The sequence below is a fragment of the Nicotiana tabacum genome, chromosome 20 (assembly GCF_000715075.1).
Source record: "Nicotiana tabacum cultivar K326 chromosome 20, ASM71507v2, whole genome shotgun sequence".
Taxonomy (NCBI): Eukaryota; Viridiplantae; Streptophyta; class Magnoliopsida; order Solanales; family Solanaceae; genus Nicotiana; species Nicotiana tabacum.
This window is the reverse complement of record NC_134099.1, coordinates 143,447,390-143,470,243: the sequence shown is the minus strand read 5'-3', so window position 1 is coordinate 143,470,243 and position 22,854 is coordinate 143,447,390.

Sequence of the window (22,854 nt, the reverse complement as noted above, 5' to 3'; positions counted from 1 at the left end):
ACAATCTCCACTATAATCTATAACATTAACTAGCACACGAACCAAACTAACTCTAAAGAACAACAAGACTGAGTTTTCTAATTCAAACAACCGAAGATTACTGATTATATTTCAAATATCTGAAGTTGCAAATTAGTTCCATAACTAGAAGCATGTTTGGCCAATCTTCTAAAATCTACTTATTTTGAGAAGTGTTTTTTTCAAAAGTATTTTTTACTTTTGGTGAGAACCAGTTTGTGTTTGGCTAATTAATTTGGAAAGCACTTTTGAGCAACAATTATTGTTTGACCAAACTTTTAAAAATTGCTTCTAAGTGTATTTTTCCCAAAAGTGCTTTACAAAAAAGTGCTTCCGGAGAGAATTACTTTTTTTGTTTCTTAAAATCTGATTCTGCTTCTAATCAAAAGCACTTATTTTTTCTTCAAAAAAACTTGGCCAAAACGCCTTAATTTTGAGAAAAAAACACTTTTAGCCAAGAAAAAAGTTTGGCCAAACAAACTATAAAAGTAGCTTAAGTGGTGTCAAATGGTACGACATGAAGATAAAATGATCGGTAAATATTTAAAAGTAAAAGAAGAAAAGTAATGGAAGAAAGAGAGCATAAAAATCATGGTCATATTGACTTTAAACACCCGAATTAAAGATTTTCTACCGACGTGAACCAACGTAGAGTTATTACATTCCTGTCAAAGGAAATCACATTGCATGTTTTGCCAAACTTCTAAAATTAGTTTATTTTGTTAAGTACTTTTTTTAAAGTGCTTTTAAAAAAATATTTTTAGTGAGAGTAGTTTATGATTTACATAAATATTAAATTTGATTTAACCCATGATATTATATACTCCATCTGCCTCTGCTCTTGTTACAGGGAGACCATTTGCCATGCTTTTTATAAAAACATTTTCGGTCACTTTTGTGTCAGAACTCAACAAGTTAGCCCGATACTTCCGATGCATATGAAAAAGTTGTGTCGGTAAGGCTATTGTACCAAAGCATATAATTATATAGTATACATATATAACATACATAATTTAATTCCCAAACACCAATTTCGACAGACAACAACAATTTAAAATAATTAATTCTTGGGTCTTGCGTAATTTGTAGAAATAATTCAGATGAGAATAGATGAAAACAAAAAACCTTAAGACGATTTTATGTTGGAGTTGGTAAAATTAAACCCCCAAAAAAGAAGCAAAGGCCAGAGATAGGTGCAGAAGAAGGGTAAGGGGTCTAGGATTGCAGCGGGCTGGGGTTTAAGCAAGGATGAAGGGCAAAAAATGCTCTGTATGGATTTGGGGTGAGATTCAGGTTCATGATTTAGAGGAGGAGCTATTGAAATTATTAGAAGTGTTCTTTATGAGCATCAACGGAGGAACTTGCTGGAACTTGATTCATAAAAATGAAGAGGATGACTAAAAATAAAAAAATAAAAAAACTGGACATGTGGGGTCCAAATGAGGCTTTAGAGACAAAATGTTTATAAGTCACGTGCCTCATTTGTGTGTAAAATACGTGCCTGCCACGTAGTTAAAATGGTGTGTCATAGATACACTTTTTAAAGCTTGGGTGTGTAAAATTATTCCGGTATACAACAGGTGTGTAACGGGGATTTGGGGACAAGCTTAGGTGGTATTTTATGTATTTTGCCGATTTTTGCCTTATGGAAAGCTTACATATGAAATAGGCTAGCACATACGGGAAAGTTCTAGAGAAATATGGAGATTTCTCATTGAAGACCTTAGAACCCAGTGGAATTGCTAGGAAAATCCTTAGAACATTCTAGCTATGTAGAAAATTCTAGAGAAGGGACTTAATTTTAAATAATAAGGGCCTTGTGTAATAATTATTATTTACTCTCTAGCCCTAGGAAACTGTATATAACAGGGGCTATCCATTTGTAACTCATCAAACAAAATAATCAAGTTCTCTCTAATACAAAAGCTTCGTTTGGAAATCGAAAAAGTGTCATTTGTGTCCCTGTACTATTAATAATTTGTGATGACCCGGCCAGTCGTATCATGAGTTACCACTCCATTTCTCCCATTTCTACTTCTTATTGCTTTGTCTATCAGTTCTATATGGGATTGGGTTGGTTGGCTCGGGTTCGAAAAGAATTTGGTAAGGTTTGAGACACTTAGTCTCTTTTGAGGAAACTTAAGTTGGAAAAGTCAACCGGATGTTGACTTATGTGTTAGCATGCTCGGATGTGAGTTACGATGGTTCGGATAGCTTCGGGAGGTGATTTGGGACTTAGGAGCGTGATCGGAATGAGTTTTGGAGGTCCGGAGTAGATTTAGGCTTGAATTGGCGAAATTGGATTTTTGGCGATTTCCCGTTGATAGGTGAGATTTTGATATAGGGGTCGAAATGGAATTCCGAGAGTTGCAGTAGTTCTATTGTGTCGTTTGGGATGTGAGTGCAAAATTTCAGGTCATTCGGACGTAGTTTGGTTGGGTTTTTGATCAAAAGCGAAATTCGAAAGATTTTGGAAAAACTTAGGCTTGAATCCGATGTGTTTTGGTTGATTCGATGTTTTGAAGATTGGTACAAGTTTGAATAAGTTTTTGGGATATGTTGGCATGTTTGGTTGAGGTCCTAGGGGCCTCGGCTGAGTTTCGGGTGGTCAATCAGACCATTCCATGAAGTTTGGAATTGCAAAAAATTGCAGGTCAGTGCTGCAGAGAAACGGACCTTCGCGTTCGCGAGTGGGTCCTCGCGTTCGCGAAGGGTCAGTTGTTGAAGCTGGGATTTAAGCCTTCGCATTCGCGAGGAAGGCTACACGTTCGCGAAGGGCTGGGCGTTTAGTCATTGCATTCGCGTAGAGGAAAGGTGGTCAGCTGGGTTCGAGGTATTTTATTCATCGCGTTCGCGAGAGGGGTAACACGATTGCAAAGGGTGGTCTGAGTAAGGAATCACGTTCGCGATTGGAAGGTCACGATCGCGAAAGAGGAATTTTGGTCAAGGTTATTTTGTGCTTCACAAATGTGAGGCTTTAACCGCGTTCGCGAAGAAGGATTTCAGGCCTGGGCAGAATGTTTAAATAGTCGTCTTGTCCCCGATTTTGGGGTTTATTTACTCCATTGTTGAGCGTTTTTGGAGCTTTTTGAAGAGGATTGAAGAGGGATTCAAGGAGAATCACTTGGAGGTAAGATTCATGGACTTAAAACTCGATTCTAATGTGAAATATACCTAATTAATCATGGAAATTAAGCCTAAAATTGAAGAACTAGGGCTTGAAATTGGAGACATATAAATTGGGATTTGAGGGGTCATTTATGGTTGGATTTTGATAATTTTGGTATGTATGAACTCGGGAAGTGATAAGGAATCCATTGATGTGATTTTTACCGAAATCTGAGACGTGGGGTCGAGTTTTGGTAATTTCGGGATTTTTGTTGTATATTGAGTATTTTCGCTTGAGCTTTGTTTCCTTAGCATATTTTGACGCCATGATTCTGATTTTGGATAGATTCGACGCGAGTGGAGGCCTATTCGAGGGGCAAAGGTGTCGCGGGCTAGAGATTTAACCAGATTGAGGTGAGTAATGATTGTAAATGATGTCCTAAGGGTATGAAACCCTAGATTGCACATCGTTGTGCTATATTGAGGTGACGCACACGCTTGATGAAGAGCGCGGGGTCGTGCACTATTGGGGATTGTGACTTAGTCCGTCCCGAATAATTATTTTACCGCGTATTTGACTGAAATCTACTTGTTATCATTATTATTTGGGTTGAATGCCATATTTGGGCCTCGTGCCAACTATTTGAACCCTTCGGGGGCTTTTATTGATATTTTCTCACTATTTTGACTTTATACTTGAACTCAGTCATGTTATATTTCACTGTTTTCATACTCAACCATGTTTACTATGTTTAACACTTAAATAATCTTTTAAATGATAATTTGACTGAGAAATCGTGTTTTACTATTGCCCGAGTGGCTTGTGAAGATTTTGACTGAGTAAGGCCGAGGGCCTATGTTGTGAGGAAACATTGACTATGATTATGAGGCCGAGAGCCTGAGATTTATATGCCACGAGATAGCTTTTTGATATGAGGCCGAGGGCCTAGTGATGATACCACGAGATGGCTTGATGTTGTGCTTGGGCCATAAAGGGCCCCTCCAGGAGTCTGCACACCCCCAGTGAGCGTGGGTACCCATTGTGATTTGAGATATAGCCCGAGGGGCAGGTATTGTTGACATTGTACCCGAGGGGCAATCCTTTATGTGCTTATCTGTATTATTTGTCTGTCATTTACCTGTTTAATTGTTGAATATGCATTTCTTGAAGTTTAAATTGAACTTATACGATTTTACATATCTTTATTGAACCACTGTTCTTACCTGTTTTACTACTTTATTATAGCCTATAATGTGCCTTATGTGATTTCATACTTTTAGTCTTTATTTATGATTATTACTCACTGAGTTGGAGTACTCACTTTACTCCCTGCACCCTATGTGCAGATTCAGGCGCATCTGGTCCCGCTCCCGAGTGTTGATCTTTCCAGCTCAAGCGGATCCGAGGATTCTCTAGGTAGCTGTCGGCGTTCACAGCCTAGAGCTTCTTCCCTATCTTATGTCTCCTTGTTTTGGTTTTGTATTGAACTCTATAGACTTATCTTGATTATTCCGGATTTTTAGATGCTCATGACTAGTGACACCCCGGTATCGGGCTGTGTTGGTTTTGTATTTCTACGAAGTTGTATTATTCACCGTACTTTGGGGTTTTATTATGTTAAATGACTTAATTCTTATTATTAATTTTACAACTGAAATGGGAAAGAGTCGGCTGGCCTTGTCTTCACGAGAGGCGCCATCACGATCGGGTCCGGGTTTTGGGTCGTGACAAGTTGGTATCAGATCCTAGGTTACATAGGTCTCACGAGTCATGAACAGGTTTAGTATAGTCTTGTGGATCGGTACGAAGACTTCTATATTTATCCTCGAGAGGCTGCAGAACCTTTAGGAAAAACTTCATATTCTTGAAATTCTTGTCGTGCGAATTTGTTGATCCGAGTACTAAACTTCTGTTATTCTCTTCTCTCGCAGATGGCGAGGACACGCGCTACCGATCAGGATGGACGGCCACCAGTATCTCCAACTATGGCCACTAGAGGCCGAGGACGCGGTCGTGGTCACGGTAGGGGCAGAGGTGTGGCCCGCACAACAGCTAGGGCAACACCTGCAGATCCACCAGCCGCCCCAGTTCAGGATCAGGTCCCAATTATGGATGCTCCAGCAGCACCAGTTGTGCCCATTGTGATTCCGGATCTTCAGGAGGCTTTGGCTCAAATTCTATCAGTTTGCATTGGCCTAGCTCAGGCGATCTCAGCTACTACAGTTGCAGCTACTTCTCAGGCCGAGGGAGGAAATCAGACTCCCGCCGCTCGCACACCTAAGCAGGTCGTGCAGGGACTTTAGATGCCGGGGGCACACCCAGCCCAGCCGGTTGCAACTGCTCAGGACTATGTAGTTCTTGCCATGCTAGAGGACGAGCAACGTAGGTTGGAGAGGTTTGGTAGACTTCAGCATCTGACCTTCAGTGGTGCAGAGGGCGAGGATGCCCAGGGTTTCTTGGATAGGTGTCAGAGGATGCTTCGTACAGCGGGTATTCTGGAGACCAGCGGGGTCTCTTTCACTGCTTATCAGTTTTTGAGAGCTGCCTTCACTTGGTGGGAGACTTTTGAGAGGCGTAGGCCTGTTGGTGCAGCACCCCTTACCTAGCAGCAGTTCTCCGTTCTCTTTATGGAGAAGTATGTGCCGCAGTCTTGCAGAGAGGAGTTGCGCAGGCAGTTTGAGTGGTTGCATCAGGGTGAGATGATAATGACACATTATGAGATGAGGTTCTTAGAGTTAGCTCGTCATGCTATTTGGTTGGTTCCGACAAATAGAGAGAGGATTAGGAGGTTTGTTGATGGCCTTACTTATCAGCTTCGTATTCTCATGACCAGGGAGAGGGTGATTGGTGCTACCTTTGAGGAGGTTGTAGACATTGCTTGGGAGATTGAGTCTATTCGTCGCCAGGAGTGAGAGGGGAGGGAGGCCAAGAGGTATCGAGGATCTAGTAGTTATAGTGGTACTCCTTCGAGAGGTCAGTTTCAGCACGACAGAGGCCGTCCATTTAGGCATGCTCCGCTAGCTCGCCCAGGTTATCGTGGGCCGTTATCGGGTCATAGTTCTCATAGTTCTCATCAAGTCCAGTCATCACTTAGTGCCGTTCCAGCTTAGAGTTCGTCCCGTGCTCCATCAATTTAGGGCTCTTCTATGCCAGGTGCATTTGTTAGTCACTCCGGTGCGAGGGGTTTCCTTCAGTCCCTTTCTCCAGCACTTGGAGTCTTTATGAGTGTGGAGAGATAGGTCATATGTGGAGGCAGTGCCCTCGTCGTCTTGCGAGTTCATCTCAGCAGAGGGGTTAGTCATCGGCTTCAGCGCTAGTTACTTCATCATCACCCACCCAGCCAGCCAAGGGTGGATGTTAGTCAGCTAGGGGTCGCCCCAGAGGGGGAGGTCGCTCAGGTGGCGGTCAGGCACGTTTCTATGCACTTCCAAGTAGACCCAATGCTATTGCTTCAGATACTATTATCACAGGTATTGTTTCAGTCTGCCACAGAGATGCCTCTGTATTATTTGATCTTGGTTCCACCTTTTCTTATGTGTCATCATACTTTGCTCGTTACTTGGGTACGCCCGTGAGTATCTTGTTTGACCTATTCATGTATCTACCCCGGTGGGCGATACTATTGTTGTAGACCGTGTGTACCGGTCGTGTGTGGTGACTATTGGGGGTCTAGAGACCCGTGTGGATCTTTTATTATTGTGTATGGTGGATTTTGATGTCATTTTGGGCATGGATTGGCTATCTCTGTGTCGTGCTATTCTGGACTGTCATGCCAAGACAATCACATTGGCTATACCGGGTGTGCCACGGATTGAGTGGCGATGTGGGACTGATTATGCTCCTCGTAGAGTGATCTCATTCTTAAAGGTCCAGCGTATGGTTGGAAATGGTTATCTTTCATATCTAGCCTTTGTGAGGGAAGTTGGTGCTGAGACTCCCAGTATTGATTCAGTTCCAGTTATGAGGGATTTTCCCGATGTGTTTCCTGTAGACCTTTCAGGCATGCCACCGGACAGGGATATTGATTTTGGTATAGACCTGGTGCCGGGCACTCAGCCCATTTCTATTCTGATGTATTGTATGGAACTAGTAGAGTTGAAGGAGTTAAAGGAGCAACTTTAGGAACTCCTTGATAAGAGGTTCATTCGGCCTAGTGTGTCACCTTGGGGTGTGCCGGTTCTATTTGTGAAGAAGAAGGATGGCACTATGAGGATGTGCATTGATTATAGGCAGTTGAACAAGGTAAAAATTACGAACAAGTATCCTTTACCTCGCATTGATGATTTATTCGACCAACTTCAGGGAGCGAGAGTGTTCTCCAAGATTGATCTCTGTTTGGGTTATCACTAGTTGAAGATCAGGGGCTCGGATATTCTTAAGACAACTTTCAGGACCCGATATGGTCACTATGAGATCTTGGTGATGTCTTTTGGGCTGACCAACACCCCAGCAACGTTCATGCATTTGATGAACATCATGTTCCGGCCTTATCTCGACTCGTTTGTCATAGTCTTCATTGATGATATTTTAGTGTATTCACATAGTCAGGAGGAGCACGCGGAGCATTTGAGAGTTGTGTTGCAGAGATTGAGGGAGGAGAAGCTTTATGCAAAATTCTCCAAGCGTGAGTTTTGGCTCAGTTCAATGGCTTTCTTGGGGCACGTGTTGTCCAACGAGGGTATTGAGGTTGATTCGAAGAAGATAGAGGCGGTTCAGAGTTGGCCCAGACCGTCCTCAGCCACAGAGATTCACAGCTTTCTTGGTTTGGCAGGCTACTATCACCGGTTTGTTCAGGGATTCTCATCTATCGCATTGCCCTTGACCAAGTTGACTCAGGAGGGTGCTTCATTTGTATGGTTGGATGAGTGTGAGGAGAGCTTTCAGAAGCTCAAGACAGCATTGACCACATCTCTAGTGTTAGTTTTGCCATCAACTTGGGTTCATATACCGTGTATTGTAATGCTTCGAGAATTGGTATTGGTTGTGTTTTGATGCAGGAGGGTAGAGTTATTGCTTATGTTTCTCGTCAGTTGAAGCCCCATGAGAAGAACTACCTCGTTCATGATTTGGAGTTGGCTACCATAGTTCACGCATTGAAGATTTGGAGGCATTACTTGTATGGTGTGTCTTGTGAGGTGTTTACTGATCATCGTAGCCTCCAACACTTGTTAAAGTAGAAGGATCTTAATTTGAGACAGCGAAGATGGTTGGAGTTGCTTAAAGATTATGATATCACTATATTGTACCATCCGGGAAAGGCCAATGTGGTGGCCGATGCCTTGAGCCGAAAGGCGGTGAGTATGGGGAGTTTGGCATATATTCCAGTTGGGGAGAGACCTCTTGCAGTTGATGTTCAGGCCTTGGCCAATCGGTTCGTGAGGTTACATATTTCGGAGCCCAGTCGGGTATTGGCTTGTTGGTTTCTCGGTCTTCCTTATATGATCGCATCAGAGAGCGCCAGTATGATGATCCACATTTGCTTGTCCTTAAGGACATAGTTCAGCATGATGATGTCAGGGATGTGACCATTAGTGATGATGGGATGTTGAGGATGTAGGGCCAGATTTGTGTGCCCAATATGGATGGGCTTTAGGAGTTGATTCTGGAGGAGGACCATAGCTCGCGATATTCCATTCATCTGGGTGTCGCGAAGATGTATCAGGATTTGAGGCGGTACTATTAGTGGAGGAGAATGAAGAAAGACATTATGGGATTTGTAGCTCGGTGTCTCAATTGCCAGCATGTGAAATATGAGTATCAGAGACCGGGTGGCTTGCTTTAGCGGATGGATATTCCAGAGTGGAAGGGGGAGCAGATCACTATGGACTTTGTAGTTGGACTTCCACGGACTTTGAAGAAGTTCGATGCTATTTGGGTGATTGTGGATCGGCTGACCAAGTCCGCGCACTTCATTCCTGTGTGTACTACCTATTCTTCAGAGCGGTTGGCAGAGATCTATATCCGGGAGATTGTTCGTTTGCATGGTGTCCCAGTTTCCATCATTTCAGATAGGGGCACTTAGTTTACATCGCAGTTTTGGAGGTCTGTGCAGCGAGAGTTGGGTACTTAGGTTGAGTTGAGCACAACTTTTCACCCTCAGATGGACGGGCAATCCGAGTGCACTATTCAGATATTGGAGGACATGTTACGTACTTGTGTCATTGATTTCAGAGGGTCATGGGATCAGTTTCTACCGCTTGTAGAGTTTGCTTATAACAACAACTACTAATCGAGTATTCAGATGGCTCCATATGAGGATTTGTATGGGAGGCGATGTAGATCTCCAGTTATATGGTTTGAGCTGGGTAAGGCTAGGCTATTGGGGACAGACTTTGTGCAGGATGCTTTAGAAAAGGTGAAGGTGATTCAGGAGAGGCTTCGTATAGCGCAGTCGAGGCAAAAGAGTTATGCTGACAAGAAGGTTCGAGATGTGTCCTACATGGTGGGTGAATAGGGTCTCGCCCATGAAGGGTGTTATGAGATTTGAGAAGAAAGGAAAATTGAGTCCGCGGTTCATTGGGCCTTTTGAGGTACTTCAGAAGATTGGGGAGGTGGCTTATAAGCTTGCTTTGCCACCTAGCTTGTCGAGTGTGCATCCGGTATTTCATGTTTCTATGCTCCGGAAGTATATTAGGGATCCACCTCATGTTCTAGATTTTAGCACGGTTCAGCTGGATGGTGATTTGACTTATGATGTGGAGCCATCAGCTATTTTGGAGCGTCAGGTTCGAAAGTTAAGATGAAAGGATATAGCTTCAGTGAAAGTGCAGTGGAGAGGTCGGCCCGTGGAGGAGGCTACCTGGTGTCGCGCCCCCTTTTTCCTTCCGCAGAATCAGGTTCGTGACATTTTTTATGGGACAACTCTTTCCTTTTGGGAAGGGATTTTGCAATTTTGAAGAGTCGCCACCTAACGATTTTTAAGGTGCATTAGGGGCACCTATGGTGTTCATCTACAACTATGTTTGGTAACCAGAGATAGGGTAAGGGCTTGAAATTATCCTAAGGGGAAGGTGTTAGGCACCCATCAGGATCCACTAGTGTAGTTCCCGGCCAGACAGTTTTTGTGAATTTGTGTAATTAGCAAATAAACAAGTATGGCTCAAATAGTAGGGGATTTGAGTTTAAATACACAAGTGTTTGAAAAATAATTAGCCAAAGGCAAAATTTTGAAAAGAATTACAATCTAAAGCATGCTTATGAATGTAAAGGAGTGTCCTAGGTTTGCTTGTAATATAGATCACATCAATGCAATACCCGGTATAACACTCCTCAAAGAGGGGCTACACGTGGTATTAACGCATCAGTCATCATATCCATATCTACCCTTTCCCGTCCTGTAAAGGTGATTAAAGCGAGGGTTGGTATCAACCCCTATTACATGCAACCCGTCCCTTCCTACCAGTCCTGGAGGAATTTAGGACTTCTATCCTATGAGGGAGGTTCTAGGCAGCAGGTTTAAAGGCAAAATGCTAGGCGACAAACAAGAACACATAGGACTGCAATTAAAGGGAGCATGGAAGACAAACGAAAGGCTCAAGTATACCTCCACAGGTAATGCATATAGACAACATGACTCATACAGAGATAAAGTCTGAATTCAGAATTCTAAGGCATGGTATCTAAGTGATTACAACAGAATTAGATTTATTACATGACTCAGAAAAGAAGTCTGAATCGGGCTTGCCTACTGATTTTAACATACTGGCAGTTAAGCAAGGACAATTCTATTTTTATTTAAACAGTTACCTAAGGCTTGCCTAGGTGTAAAGTGATGTGCAACAATTATTCCGAGTTATTAAAACAGTGGAAATTATTTTATCCTAAGAGCATGCTGTTCTAGTTGATACGAATGCAGAGATTATCACCAGTTATTTTAAACAGGATAATCAAGTGTGAAGCTGTTTTTACCTCTTTTATAATCAGCAGTTTACACTAAGTGTGAATGCAAGTGCGAATGAGATCCTAAAACATGGTATCTAAGATGCATGTATAAAACTCATGATGCAGAATTCCTAGAGCAAGATTTCTAAATGCACATGGCAAGATTGCGGAATTTCCTAAGAGCGGGATTTCTAAATGCACATGGCAGCGTTGAACATAATAGTAAAGTGCTAATTATTAGCAGACTTTAGCACATGATTTTGTAAGGGTGTACATGCCGAAACAATAAACATGAGACCTAAGAGCATGATTTCTAATGCATGTATGAACCCTAAGCATGGTTTCTATTGCGCAATTAGGAACATAAACCTAATAACATGTTTTCTACCCTTAACGACTATATCATGCATATCTACCCCTTCCCTTTTCACTAATCAACCCCAATACTTGTTTACAACAAGCCAACATTGAAACGAATTACATAAGTAGCAATGAAAAATAAGAAGTTACACTATAGGAAGCCTGATTAGGACTTCCTCTCTGAGTTATGTAATCAATCACCTCAAGTGCCAAGATTGTTTCATAGCTTTTCCTCATATCTAGGTGTGTCAGAGTTCCCTAAGGACCTCAAGGAATCTCGGGCAGTGCTCACACCCAGATTTCATAACCAAGACAGAGTAGGTGCAGTGTGGAAGGGCCAGCTTTCATGTGTCCAAGTTCAAAGGGAGCTCAAGGCTCCCAAGGCAAGGCTCACACAAAAGGGGCAGAACCTAGTGGTCTAAGAGTATAGTGAAAGTGCAGGACACATGTTTGAAAGGAGTTTGTTTAAAAACTGGATTGACAGGTCCATTTTGAAAGCAATCAGTAACAGAAAGGGTTGAAAGAAGTTGTATTAATAAGATAGAGTTCAAACACTCCAGGGTAAGACCACACACAGCAAGTGAATGAATTCAATAATCACATATGGGGTAAAAGGGGATTTGGGGATACATATATATTGACTACAAACACCTGACCTCAGCAGGAATATTAGGACTAGTAGGGACATGCTCAAAGATAGTTGGACACTGGCATAATCACAAACCAAGCCATAAAACACATAAAGGAGGGATAGGGGATTTGGGATTCACAAGATGGTAAGTACACAGTAGGTAAGAAAATGTAATCATCCAGGCATACTTGAATCACATGAATTTAAAGGAAGGGGAGTCATGTCAGCATGCTTCATAACAAAACCACAAGTAAAAGCAGGCCAGAAGTAAAAGTGATGCAGGAATAGAAACATATTGTTGTTGAGGCTTTAAATTGAACTAGGACACACCAGTGAAGATAGAGTTAAACAAGTGAAAGAACCAAGGCTTACAGATGATTAGCCTTGGCTTGCAGCCGGCCAATGGTGGTAGAACAGCACAAAATTTTTAAGTAAGAGAGGGATTTTTGAAAGCCAAGTTCGTCTTGTTAATGAAAGACTTAGGGTATTTATAGCTTTGAAAATAAGTAAAAAATAACGTAACAAATAAAGGTTTAGCACAATTATGGAAGTAATCACAATTAAAATCCAATTAATACAAGTACTTCCTTTTAATCAAGGAATTACAGCTCAAACGGATACTAACATGGATAATTAAGGAAAGAAAATCAGTTTGAGAAAGATTGGTTTTTACCATATAAGGGGTAGTAAAAGTATAGGGCATATGATTGAGTCTAAGTACATAAATACACTGATTTGGGGAAAGGATTCATCTTGAATGAAGAATCACAACAAATAAAGGAATGGAATCAATCAACTTAAACAAACAAGTAAAATTTTAGGGTTTTATGAGAAAACCTTGCAATCAAACCGTAACTTAAGGAAATCAGGATCAATCAAGAGGAAATCATGATTCTGCACTTCGACATATAAATAGAGAAGAATGAACAGTATCAGACATGCAAGGTCAACCATATCAACAAAAGAAGCAAACTTGATGAACACAAACATACAAAAGTGGCATGAGTAGGCTAAGGACTTAGTAGTAAAAAGAACCCACTCGAAGCATGGCAATCAACAAAGTCAAGTAGTCATGGCTAACACATAGAACCAGAGTTATAAACCAACCTAACAGGTAAAGAAGATCAGGCCAACACACAGAAACAAGTAAAGAGAGTCTTTAAAACTCATAGTAACAAGTGAAGAAATCTTTAAGAAATTAGGGTTTTAACAGAGATGAGTTAAAAAAGCGGTGAGAACTCAGAATTAGTTAAGATAAACAAAGAAAAGGATCTAACCATAAAGAACTCAATCGAAACAGGTATACACGCAAATCAAATAAACAAAGACAGTTCCAAAACCCTGGATAGAACCAAAATAAATAGGGTTTTCATCATGATGAATTAGGTAGAAGAAACCATAAATAAACCATTTAAACATAGTAAAATCATATGACAATACTGAAAATCAGAGGAGAAGTCTTTTAAAAGAGGATAAGAAACCCTAATCTTGAAGACGGAGAGTCAATTTGAAAAAATCGAAAAAACCGTTGAGGAAAACACCAAAAGGTTCATAATATACACAGATCTAAGACAGATCTGAAAGAAAATCGGAAAATCGTTAAAGTTAGGGTTTCAGAAAACCCAGAGAAGGTGAGAAAACCTTGAAAAGTTACTGGTTTAGCCGGAAAAGTCACAGATCTTACTCGAACGGCCATGGATGGCCGGAAAATGGCATGGGAAACCATGGGAGGCGAGTGAACCGCTATGGTTCACTTGAAGGCCTCAAAACGATGACACATGTTCAAGAGGGAGCCATAAGGCTGGTAGGTGGTGAGACCACCATGGATTCAAGCAAGGAGATGGTCGGAGAAGGTGGATGAGGTTCATCGGAGATAAAGGGAGGGGAGAAGGTTCTAGAGAGAACCAGAGATAGAGAGAGAGAGATATGAGAGTTGGTTGAGTGAATGAAGAATGAGTGGGTTTGGGGAGGGTCATTTGGGTTTAATTTAGGACGGGGGAATGGGGACCGTTGATCTGAATGATCAACGGTCAAGATTGAATGGGGTAGGTGGGTCAGGTATGGCTTGGGTTTGGACTTGGGTTCGGTGGGTTTTTTAATTGGGTTGGGGGTCTGTTTCATTTAGGCTAGATTTGAAAGCCAATTTTGGCTATAAGTTAATCCATTTTTCCCCATTTAATTTATAGAAAATAGTGGATAATTTCTAAAAATAATAAATAAAAAATGCTAAAATGATTTACAATACATAATTAGCAATTTAAAAATACAGGATCCAATTTTATGCATATAAAACCTAATTAAACCTTAAAAGGGCTAATATTGCAATTATGTGCAATTTAGCTTTGAAAAATACTAAATGCAAAAAATATGTAAGAATTACCTTAGCCATATTTCGGCATAAATATAGAAATCCAATAGAAGAATTACAAAAATAATAATTTTGGAAATAATTATTGGGGATTTTATGGATAAAAGAGGAGGAAATAAATCAATTTAAAACCTTTAAAATTATGGAAAAATAATAAAACTCTTGGACATGCTTATATATGCATACATATGCTATTTTGAAGGTATTTTTCATATTGAAAACATATAGGAAAAAATTGGGTATCAACACCTGGGAGACCGAGCAGGAGATGCGGAGCAGATATCCTCACTTGTTTGAGGCTTCAGGTATGTTTCTTGACTCGTTCGAGGATGAATGTTTGTTTAAGTTGGGGAGGATGTGATGACCATGCCAGTCGTCTCATGAGTTACCACTCCGTTTCCCATTTCTGCTTCTTATTGCTTTGTCTATCGGTTCTATATGTGATCGGGTTGGTTGGCTCGGGTTCGAAAAAGATTTGGTAAGGTTTGAGACACTTAGTCTCTTTTGAGGAAACTTAAGTTGGAAAAATCAACCGGATGTTAACTTATGTGTTAGAGGGCTCGGATGTGAGTTCCGATGGTTCAGATAGCTTCGGGAGGTGATTCGGGACTTAGGAGCGTGATCGGAATGAGTTTTGGAGGTCCGGAGTAGATTTAGGCTTGAATTGGCGAAATTGGAGTTTTGGCGATTTCCGGTTGATAGGTGAGATTTTGTTATATGCGTCTGAATGGAATTCTGAAAGTTTCAGTAGTTCTATTGTGTCGTTTGGGATGTGTGTGCAAATTTTCAGGTCATTCGGACGTGGTTTGGTTGAGTTTTTGATCAATAGCAGAATTCGGAAGATTTTGGAAACTTAGGCTTGAATACGATGTTGTTTGAGATGTTTTGAAGATTGGTACAAGTTTGAATAAGGTTTTGGGATATGTTAGCATATTTGGTTGAGGTCCTGGGGGCCTCGGGTGAGTTTCGGGTGGTCAATCGGACCATTCCATGAAGTTTGGAATTGCAAAAAATTGCAGGTCAGTGCTGCAGAGAAATGACCTTCGGGTTCGCAAGTGGGTCCTCGCGTTCGCGAAGGGTCAGTTGATGAAGCTAGGATTTAAGCCTTCGCGTTCGTGAGGAAGGCTACGCGTTCACGAAGGGCAGGACATTTGGTCATCACGTTCGCGTGAGATGGACCGCGTTCGCGTAGAAGAAAAATGGTCAGCTGGGTTTGAGGTACTTTATTCATCGCTTTCGCGAGAGGGGTAACACGATCGTGAAGGGTGGTCTGAGTAAAGCATCGCGTTCGCGATTGGAAGGTTGCGATCGCGAAAGAGGAATTTTGGTCAAGGTTATTTTGTGCTTCACGAACGCGAGGCGTTGACCATGTTCACGAAGAAGGATTTTAGGCCTGGGCAGAATGTTTAAATAGTCATCTTGTCTGCGATTTTGAGGTTTATTTCTTCCATTGTTGAGCGTTTTTGGAGCTTTTTGAAGAGGATTGAAGAAGGATTCAAGGGGAATCACTTGGAGGTAAGATTCATGGACTTAAAATTCGATTCTAATGTGAAATCTACCTAATTAATCATGGAATTTAAGCCTAAAAATTGAAGAACTAGGGCTTGAAATTGGAGACCAAAAAATTGGGATTTGAGGGGTCATTTATGGTTGGATTTTGGTGCTTTTGGTATGTATGAACTCGGGGAGTGATAAGGAATCCATTGATGTAATTTTTATCGGAATCCGAGACGTGGGCCCGGGGGTCGGGTTTTGTTAATTTCGGGATTTGTGTTGTATCTTCGTTTCCTTAGCATATTTTGACACAGTGATTCTAATTTTGGATAGATTCGACACGAATGGAGGCCGATTCGAGGGCAAAGGTATCGCGGGCTAGAGATTTGACCGGATTGAGGTGAGTAATGATTGTAAATGATGCCCTGAGGGTATGAAACCCCAAATTACACATCGTTGTGCTATATTGAGGTGATGCACACGCTTGATGACGAGCGTGAGGTCGTGCACTATTGGGGATTGTGACTTAGTCCGGCCCGGATGATTATTTTATCGCGTATTTGACTGAAATCTACTTGCTATCATCATTATTTGGGCTGAATGCCATATTTGGGCCTCGTGCCTACTATTTGAATCCTTTAGGGCTTTTATTGATATTTCCTCACTGTTTTGACTTTATACTTGAACTCAGTCATGTTATATTTCACTGTTTTCATACTCAGCCATGTTTACTATGTTTAACACTTAAATGAGCTTTTAAATGATAATTGGGCTGAGAAATCGTGTTTTACTATTGCCCGAGTGGCTTGTGAAGATTTTGACTGAGTAAGGCCGAGGGCCTATGTTGTGAGAAAACATTGACTATGATTATGAGGCCGAGGGCCTTAGATTTATACGCCACGAGATGACTTGTTGATATGAGGCTGAGGGCCTAGTGATGATACCACGAGATGGGTTGATGTTGCGCTTGGGCCGTAAGGGACCCCTCTAGGAGTCTGCACACCCCCAGTGAGCGCAGGTACCCATTGTGATGTGAGATATAGCCCGAGGGGCAGGTATTGTTGACATTGTGCCCGAGGGGCAATCCTTTATGTGCTTATCGGTATTATTTGTCTGTCATTTACCTGTTTATTTGTTGAATAGGCATTTCTTGAAGTTTAAACTGAACTTATACGATTTTACATATATTTACTAAACCATTGTTCTTACCTGTTTTACTGCTTTATTATAGCCTATAATGTGCCTTACGTGATTTTATGCTTTCAGTCTTTATTTATGATTATTACTCACTGAGTTGGAGTATTCACTTTACTCCCTGCACCCTGTGTGAAGATTCAGGCGCATCTGGTCTCACTCCCGAGTGTTGATCTTTCCAGCTCAGGCGGATTCGAGGATTCTCTAAGTAGCTGCCGGCGTTTGCAGCCCAGAGCTTCTTCCCTATCTTATGTCTCCTTGTTTTAGTTTTGTATTGAACTCTATATACTTATCTTGATTATTTCGGAATTTTAGATGCTCATGACTAGTGATACCCCGGTATCGGGCTGTGTTGGTTTTGTATTTCTGCGAACTTGTACTATTCACCGTACTTTGGGGTTTTATTATGTTAAATGACTTAATTCTTATTATTAATTATTTTCAACTGAAATGGAAAAGAGTCGGCTGGCCTTGTCTTCACGAGAGGCGCCATCACGACCTGGTCCGGGTTTAGAATCGTGACATAATTAGTTGTTAGTACCCGCCGTTATACTTTCCTACATTATTTATCCCTAATGTTATCTATTTTAATATTCTTACCCCCATCACACTTTTTGAGGGACACGTAGCTTAATCTTAAACAACCTAACCATCTACCCAGTTGAATCCCTGACCCGTTCAGCCCTGGCTGGCTAACCCCCTTCATATCCCGTAGAGATAAATGTTAAAACGAAAGGGTTAAACCTCATTTCACTCTAGCCTTACTTACCTAAGAATCAGGCGACTCTCACTTTTACCACCGATTACAATCTGCCGATTTTCATGGTCTAAAGGTAAATTAATTTTCTACCATAGTAAAAGCTTAGCCTTAAGATTTTTTTCAGTTGATAAAACTTAGTTTTTCAATGTTTGGTTTCAGTGATTAAAATATCAAGGGTTAGCAGATTTTGTCATTTAGGTTGAGGTTTCGTGTATGAGTCCTATTTTTATATGATTTTCACTACAAAGTATAACATTTTAAGCAGATCGGGGGATTTTAAATATGGCTTTAACTTTATGGATTATTGTATTTGTATATGCATGTGATGGTGGTCCCGAATGTATAATATAATAGTTTATTTTGTCTTAAAGGCTTTAACTTTATTAGTTGTTTTATTGTATGTGGTTGTATTATCATAAAGGCTGATTTGGTGGTTCGGGTTATCTTTATGTGCTTTGTCATCCAGGTTTTTGAACTGTGTTCTGTCCCTTTGTCTAGGAATATTATTTCACTAGTTTTTTATTAGTTTCTTTGAATGTTGCTTTACTATTTTTTTATTAGTTTCTTTTCGACTATATTTTATAATATCGATTAGTAAATTGTTGTTTAGTTTATTTTATTGTTTTGCTGCTAATTGTTTAATATGTCAATTGATTGCAGATGACTATGGTTAATTTGGACATGATATTTAACTATGGTGGGGAATGGAGTAGAGAGCCACAAATCAAATAGACTAAGAAGTTGTTACATACCTGGGAAGGTTATGACTCTGACCATTTATCCTTTATAGATATTGTTAATAAATTTTGCACTAAGTTATATTTTGTTGGGGTTCAACAAGTTATTATATATGCTCCTTCTGGTAGATACTATGAAATTGATGGGGATAGTGGCATTAGGAAATGTTAGGAATGGTTTGTAGTGATTACGATATTATTGATACATTTGATGCAGAGGATTGTGAGTTGGCAGTGAATGTACCTGATATTTGGCATTATGGTGAGGATGAACCTGATGATGTTGCACTTGACCATGAGGCTGCAACTGATTATAGCTCAATAGATGGTGAGTTTGATAGTGAATCTGACTCTGATTCTTCAGATTATGATTTTGATGAATTAGACTTTATTTCAACTCAAAGAAGTATGAGTATACCTGAGCGGCTGCTGGATTACAAAGAACTAGATAAAAATATGAGCTTTAAGGATATTCCTGAAGCTAGGAAGTGTCTAAAACTGTATGCTATGGCAAATAAGAAAAAGATAGTGCTTAAAAAAGTGATACAATAAGGCTTAGGTATGAGTGTCACGTAGGTTGTCCATTTGTTTGCCTAATTTCTAAGGATAAGGACTGTCCAGGGATTAGAGTCAAGACACTAAATCCAAATCATAATTTATGATAATAGTATTGTTGAATACTTCACTATTGCACATTATTTTAAGAGGAGGTTACAAGACAATCCAAAATATAAAGTGAAAGAGATGAGGGATGATTTGAGAGCTGCATTTGAGCCTAATGCAAACTATGATAAATGCAAGAGAGCAAAAACACTTATTTTGAATAAGTTACAAGGAATTCTTTAAAGATGAGTAAAACAAGCTAGAGAGCTATGTTAATGAATTGAAGATTAGTAATGCTGGAAGTGATATAATAATTAATTTGTCAAAAGATGCTCTTCTTGAAGGTAAGAGGGAGTTCTTAAGAATGTATATTTGCTTTCATGCTTTGAAATGGGTTTTAAGGATGGTATGAGACCTTTCATTGGACTGGATGGGACATTTCTGAAGGGAAAAGCTATGGGTCAGCTTTTGGTTGTTGTTGGTCTTAACTCAATGAATCATTTCTACCCTATAGCTTGGGCTATAGTGGACAAAAAAACAAAGAGAACTTGGGACTAGTTTTTGGAAATGCTAAAGAGGTCACTGGAGCTCAACATGGGAGAAGGATACACTTTCATTTCAGACATGCAAAAGGTAATGTTTCTATCCATATTCTTTTATAGTTATATATGTTTCTTTAAACTTGCGACTGGTTCTTTAAACTAATATTGTGTTTCTTATGATTTGTAGGGGTTGGTTGAGGCAATGAAAACTATTTTACCTGATGCTAATCATAGGTATTGTGTCAGATACATTGAGGCTAATTGGTGTAAAAGATGGAGATCTGGGAAAATGAAAAAGCTGTTGTGGTGGAGTGCATGGTGCACATATGAGGAGGATTTTGATGATCAATTGAAGAAGATAGGGCATATGGATGAAAATGCAGTGAAGGATTTGCTGCATTACCCTCCCCAGTCATGGTGCAGAGCATTTTTAAAGGATTAGGGCTTGAGTTTAAGAGGCCTTTAAAGGAGGATTTGAGGGGTCATATAGACTCCAATTTTAGTGTTCTTGATATGCATAGACTCGTGGAGAGATGAGGAATCTATTGATGTAAAAATTTCTAAATTTCGAGACGTGGGCCCGGGGGTCAGGTTTTGGTAATTCCGGGATTTGTGCCCTTTATTAATTATTTTTGCTTGGGCTTCGTTCCCTTAGCATATTTTGACGTCCTCGTTCTGATTTTGGATAGATTCGACGCGCGTGGGGCTGACTCGAGGGGCAAAGGCATCGCGAGCTAGAGATTTAGCTGGTTCGAGGTGAGTAATGATTGTAAATGATGTTCTGAGGGTTTGAAACCCCGGATTGCACATCATAGTGCTATATTGAGGTGAGACACATGCTTGATGATGGGTGTGGGGTCGTGCACTATTGGAGATTGTGACTTGGTCCATCCCGATTGATGATTTTACCGCATATTTGGTTTAAAACTTGTTTGTTATCATTATGATTTGGGTTGAATGCCATGTTTGGGCTTCGTGCCAACTATTTCAACCCTTCGGAGCTTTTTCATTGATATTTCCTCACTATTTTGACTTTATACTTGAACTCAATCATGTTATTTTCCACTGTTTTTCATACTCAGCCATGCTTACTCAGTTTTAAGACTTAAATGATATTATAAATGATGTTTGGGCTGAGAAACACTGTTTTTATTATTGCCCGAAGGGCTTGTGAGTATTTTTGACTGAGTAAGGTTGAGGTCCAATGTTGTGAGGAAACACTGATACTAATTTGAGTCCGATGGCCTGAGATATATATGCCACGAGGTGGCTTGATTGATATGAGGCCGAGGGCCTAGTTTTGATGCCACGAGATCGCTTGTTATTGCGTTTAGGACGTAAGGGGCCCCTCCAGGAGTCTGCACACCCCCAGTGAGCGCGGGTACCCATTGTGATGTGAGATTGAGCCTGAGGGGCTGGTATTGTTCTGAGATGTTGCCCGAAGGGAGAGCCTTTATGAGTTTACTTTTCATAATTGACTGTCAATTTTCTACTTAATTATTAAAAAGGGCTTTTCATGAAACTACATTTGAGTTAAAGGATTCTATCTATCTTTCACTGATTTACTATTTTTAACTGGTTCTACTGCTTCATTATATAACGCTTTGTGCCTTATGTGATTTCTTACTTTCAGTCGTTATTTACATTTGTTACTCACTGAGTTGGAGTACTCACTTTACTCCCTACACCCTGTGTGCAGATTCAGGCATAGCTGGTCCCACTCATGAGTGCTGATTCATTCCAGCTTCAGGCGGATCTCGAGGAGTCTTTAGGTAGCTGTTGGCATTTGCAGCCCGGAGCTCCTCCCTATCTCTTTTCCTTATGTCCTTAGTTCAGTGTTAAAATCCGTAGTTACATTTGAGTATTCAGTGTTGTTAGATGCTCGTGACTTGTGACACCCCGGTTAGGGCTGTGTTGGGTTGTACCTCCGCATTTTTATCGATATTATCTGCTACTTCGTATTATTAATCATGTCTTGGACTATTTTACTGTTGTTTTAACTATTCAAAGGCGAATTTGGAATAGTTGGCTGGCCTTGTCTTCACCAGAGGTGCCATCACGATCGGGTTCGGGTTAGGGTCGTGACAAGTTGGTATCAGAGCCTAGGTTACATAGGTCTCACGAGTCATGAGCAGGTTTAGTAGAGTCTCACGGATCGGTACGGAGACGTCTGTATTTATCCTCGAGAGGCTGCAGAACCTTTAGGAAAAACTTCATATTCTTGAAATTCTTGTCATGCGAACTTATTGATCCAAGTACTAAACTTCTTTTGTTCTACTCTCTCACAGATGGTGAGGACACGTGCTACTGGTCGGGGTGGACGACCCCTAGTACTACCAGTTGTGTCCACCAGAGGCCGAGGACGCGGCCGTGGTAGGGGCAAAGGGTAGAGTAGCTAGAGCAGCACCTGCAGATCCACCAGCATTAAGATCAGGTCCCGGTTATGGACTCCAGTAGCACCAGCTCAGGCACCAACTGTGTCCATTATAATTCTGGGTCTTCAGGAGGCCTTGGCTCAGATCTTATCAGTTTGCACTGGCCTAGCTCAGGCGGTTTCAGCCACTACAGCCGCAACTACTTCTCAAGCCGGGGGAGGCAATCAGACTCCCACTGCTCGCACACCTGAGCAGGTCGTGCAGGGACTTCAGACGTCGTAGGCACATCCAGCCCAGCCGGTTGCAGCTGCTCAGGACTATGTAGTTCCTTTCATGCCGGAGGATGAGCAGCGTAGGTTAGAGAGATTTGGTAGACTTCATCCTCCGACCTTCAGCGCTGCAGAGGGTGAGGATGCCCAGGGTTTTTTGAACAAGTGTCAGAGGATGCTTTGTACAACAGGTATTCTGGAGACCAGTGGGGTCGCTTTTACCACCTATCAGTTTTCAGGAGCTGCTTTCACTTAGTCGGAGGATTTTGAGAGGTGTAGGCTTGTTGGTGCAGCACCTCTTTCCTAGCACCAGTTCTCCGTTCTCTTTCTAGAGAAGTATGTGCCACAGTCTCACAGAGAGGAGCTGCGTAGGCAGTTTGAGTGGTTGCGTTAGGGGGAGATGACCGTGTCACAGTATGAGTTGAGGTTCTCCGAGTTGGTTCGTCATGCTATCTGGATGGTCTCGACAGATAGAGAGTGGATTAGGAGGTTTGTTGATACCTCACTTATCAG